This window comes from Panthera uncia, chromosome A2 (assembly GCF_023721935.1).
Source record: "Panthera uncia isolate 11264 chromosome A2, Puncia_PCG_1.0, whole genome shotgun sequence".
Taxonomy (NCBI): domain Eukaryota; kingdom Metazoa; phylum Chordata; class Mammalia; order Carnivora; family Felidae; genus Panthera; species Panthera uncia.
In genome coordinates this window covers 84,950,230-84,954,982 of record NC_064816.1, presented here as the reverse complement: position 1 = coordinate 84,954,982, position 4,753 = coordinate 84,950,230, and the positions used below count along the sequence as shown (strand labels likewise).

The 4,753-nt window shown below is 32.6% G+C and overlaps 1 non-coding gene across 1 annotated transcript; it reads left to right on the top strand.

Moving 5' to 3' along the window:
- The first annotated feature begins 2,990 nt into the window (after positions 1 to 2,990).
- On the top strand, positions 2,991 to 3,093 carry LOC125931136 (U6 spliceosomal RNA). Its single transcript, XR_007460390.1, has one exon. It is a non-coding gene; the product is annotated as a U6 spliceosomal RNA (small nuclear RNA).
- Positions 3,094 to 4,753: the final 1,660 nt, after the last annotated feature.

The window sequence follows — 4,753 nt, the reverse complement described above, 5'->3', positions numbered from 1 at the left end:
CAGTGTCCAGGTATGGACAGTGTTAAGGAAGTCACTTTCTAGCTCCAATTCTGAACTTTCATAAGTAGTCTTGGCTAAAATGTGTGTGTCTGAGAACACACTTGCAGGTAAGATGTTATGTCTTCCCCCCCCTTTTATTTTAATTGAAGCATAGTTGATAAGCAATATTGTATTAGTTGCAGGTGTACAACATAATGAACTAATAATTGTATGCATTATGACATGCTCATCATAAATGTAGTTACCATCCGTCACTAAAGTCACTGAAATTTTATTGGCTATAAATTCCCTGTGTGGTACTTTACATTCCTATGATTAATTTATTTTATAACTGGAAGTTTGTGCTTCTTAATCCTCCTCACTGATTTTGCCCATCCCCGACCCTCTACTCTCTAGCAGTTCCCAGTTTGTTTTCTGAGTCTGTTTCTGTTTTTGTTTGTTTGTTCACTTGTTTTGTTTTTTTAGATTCCACATATAAGATAAATCATATGGTATTTGTCTTTTTCTGTCTGACAATTCATTTAGCACAATATCCTCTAGGTCTATCACTGTTGTTGGAAATGGTAAGATCTCATTATTTTTTATGGCTGAATAAGATTCCGTACTCTGTGTGATGTTAGGTGGTTTATGTCTTGTGTATGCATGTAGTATTTCTATGTGTGGTCTGTGTGATTATGTGTTGTGTGTCCTCTGTGTGTGATGTATGGATGGGGTATGTAGTATATATGTTCTGTGTTAGTATATGGTTAGTATATGGTTAGTTAGTATATGGTTAGTATATGGTTAGTGTATGTTAGTATATGGTTTGGTGTGAGGTATGTGTGTGTGTGTGTGTGTGTGTGTGTGTGTGTGTGTTATGTGTGGTGTATTCGTGTTGTTTAGAGGTACAGATCTGTTATTTATGTAGTTTTTGCATGGTATGGGTGTCAGGAAACATCTTCCTTTCATCAATTACAAGTGATTTGAACATATGTGTATAAATACTTGGGAAAGCCATGTGCTTTCATCCATGCAACTACATTATGCTTAGAACAACCCTCAAATAACATCTTCCTTTCATTATAATAAATAATAAAATTAATTTTAAATTATGTGCTTAAGCATTAGGGAAGATGATGTGCTTCCTTCATTGAAATTACAGTGTTTTAAATAACATTGCCTTCTTTTTCCATTCATCTATTGATGAACACTTATGTTGCTTCCATATCTTGGCTATTGTAAATAATGCTGCAATAAATATAGAGTTGCATGTATCTTTTCAAGTTAGTGTTTCCATTTTTCTTTTTTTTTTCTTTTTGGTAAATATCCAGTAGTGGTATTATTGGATCATATGGTATTCCTATTTTTAATTTTTTGAGGAGCTTCCATACTCCTTTTCATAGTGGCTGCACCAATTTACATTCCTACCAACAATGCATGAAGGTTCTCTTTTCTCTACATCCTCATCAGCCTGTGTTGTGCCTTGTCTTTTTAATACTAGCCATTTTGATTGGTATGAGTTGATATCTCACAGTAGTATTGATTTGCATTCCACTAGTGATTAGTGATGTTAATCTTCTTTCCTTGTGTCTGTTGACCATCTGTAAATTTCTTTGGAACTAGAAAAGATTCCAAATAGTCAAAGCAATCTTGAGATAGAACAACTCTTGAGATATCACAATCTCAGATTTCAAACTATATTACAAAGCTATGGTAATCAAAACAGCATGGTACTGGCACAAAAATAGGCACATAGATCAATAGAATAGGGATCCCAGAAATTAACCCAAGCCTCTATGATCAATTAATCTATGACCAAAAAGGCAAAGATATACAATGTAGAAAAGATATTTTCCCTAATAAATGTTGCTAGAAAAACTGGACAGCTCTATGCAAAAAAGAGATTGGATCACTTTCTTACACAATACACAAAAGTAAATTCAAAGTGGATTAAAGACCTAAAAGTAAGCTCTGAAACCATAAAACTCCTAAAAGAAAACTCTTGGACATCAACCTTAGCAACAGTTTTTTGGATCTGTCTCAAGTCAGTGTAACAAAAGGGGAAATAAACAATTGAGACTACTACTATTTTGATAACTAAAAGCTTTTACACAGTGAAGGAAACCATCAACCAAATAAAAAGGCAACCTACCGAATGGGAGAAGGTATTTGCAAATGACATTTTTGATAAGGAGTTAATATCTAAAATATGTGAAGAACTCGTACAACTCAACAACTGCAACAAAAAAACAAATAATCCAATTTGATGTGGACAGAAGACCAGAATAGATATTTTCCAAAGGAGGTGTTATGCCAGTTCTCTTTTCCCCATCATCCTCTTCCACTTATGCTCACACATTTTGACTTTTGCTATGGTGCGTTTGACATTATATGTAAAAATCCCCAGTGCACCAAACAAAGAAACCATGAAACAAACCGTTGCCTAAGAAACTTCCTTTAACTTCAGACACTTGAATGAAAACTAGGAAACTTGATAGCTCTTGGGGTAGCCTATTTTTAAACTTCCCCAAAGTTGAAGATGTACATGACTTTGATGATTGGGTAACAAATGCTTTTACAATTCAAGTGGTTTCCAGTGTTTGCTTTCAACAAAATTAAAGGAGGACCTAATTGAGTCGTCAGCTAATAAATCATTAAAAGTAATTTGGTTAAAAGATCACGATATTATTTTGGCATACAACATAGAAAGAATTTAAATAATTGGGTGTTATATCTCTGCTAGAATAATTTTCATTCCCATTTATTTATTTTTTAAAATATGAGATATGTTGCTTACTGCTGACATTTATGACAATGAAATAGAGGAGTAAATTTGAGGCTGAATCCTGGATGATTGTTGAAACAAGTCATATTAATCCATGTCTGCATAAAATAAAGTAAATATCCATTCTTCTCATTAAAATGAATAAAATTTGCTTAATAATTATCAAATCTTGATTATATTGATTAATTGTGTATTAGTAATAATTCCATAAAACTGAAAATAAATAGTGCTTGCTTCAGCAGCACATATACTAAAATTAAAATGATAGAGAAGATTATCATGGACTCTGCAAGGAAGACTTCCAAATTCATGAAGTGTGACATAAACAAACAAACAAACAAACAAAAAAACCCTAAAAATAAATAATAAATACAAAAATTTTTAATTCAGAATTTACAATAAAATAGTTTAAATTGTTGTTGAATATGGTTCTATTCTTCTATTTCCTTTGCTTGTCTGGAATAAAGGAATAAGTTAAAAGAGAAATCATTTGAATGATACATATGTCTTTAAAATATCTATCGGTGATATGATTTGGGTGAGATAGTTTACACCCTTGCTTTAATAATGATAGTAAGCTTTTAAAAGTAGAAGTGTATGAAAGTACAAAGTTAAGAATAATTTTGAGGAGCAAATACCTACAATCCTAGCAAACTTGACAAATACGTTTTCAATTCTTTTTGTCCTCTAGTCTGCGTATTATTTTTACAAAATATAGCAATCTATTTTCAAGAAACCTAATCCTGATTTTTGCTATTAGAAATATCTCAAGGGAAAAATGTACAACAGAGAGGTCATTTATGTTAACAAATGTGGTGGATAATTTTAGCATTATTAAGGGCAGGCCAACCTGATATATGTCACTTCTGCTACGATGTGGTATGAGGTATATAATTTCACCAATGATTATTCTAGTAAAAAATGTCCTCATTTGAATCCATCAAGCTTTTGCATTTAGCTTACAGTTCACTGAAAATATGGCAGAAAGAGCAATAAGCCAAAAGACATACAGAGGAAGCAAGCAGACAGAATCAGAAAGGGATGTCCTTTTGGACAACTGTCCCATTCAGGTCAACATCAGTGTTAATTAAAAACATGTCTCGTTAATGAAAGTCTGGAAGTAGCCCAAAGTGAGAATGCAATGTTACTAGGAGATAGAAATGGCATCTCAAATCAGGGAGGAAAAGATACAACTTTGTAATAAGTAAGATTGTGTAATGCGAGTTACGTACAGAAAATAAATTTGGGTCCAGTCCTCCATCATATGACAGGATAACTTCTAAATGGCTTAGAGATTTTTTTTAAATCTTATAACTACTACAAGGAAACATAGGTGGTAGGTTTCACTATAAATCTAGAATGGAGAAAATTGTCCATACTAGGACTAAATTTATAAACGAAATAATGGAAACTATCAGTACACAGTACTCACCACTGAAAAATGGAAAAGACAAGTGAAGAACCAAAAAAAAGTGATTTGTATGCAGAAAAGGGCAGTCCACTAAATATATTAAGATCTAAAAACAAAGAAAAACCCTAGTGCTATAGAAAAATGAACAAAGTATTCAGGTAGCTCAAAGAGAACAGAAATATAAATGCTCTAAAATATGGAAAGATGTTCTGCTTTGCTCATAATAAGAAATTGCAAATTAAAACCACCCTGAGATCCCATTTCTCACATATTGTATTGGCTAACATCCAAAAGTTTGGCAATACCCTCTGTGGATGAAAATGAATAAAACATTCTCCTATATTGGTAATGGAAATGCAAAATGTTAAAACCACTTTGGAAGGAAATTTAGTAATTACCAGCAACATTTTTGCATTTGGTTTGTGACCCAGTAATACTACTTCTAAGAACATCTCCCAAAGATACACTGAGAAAAATATGAAAAATAAAATGACATGTAAAGTGTATTTATGGTAGCAATACCTGAAAAATAAAGCCTGGGGAAAAGCCAAATGTACATCAATAAGGGACTTGGGTTA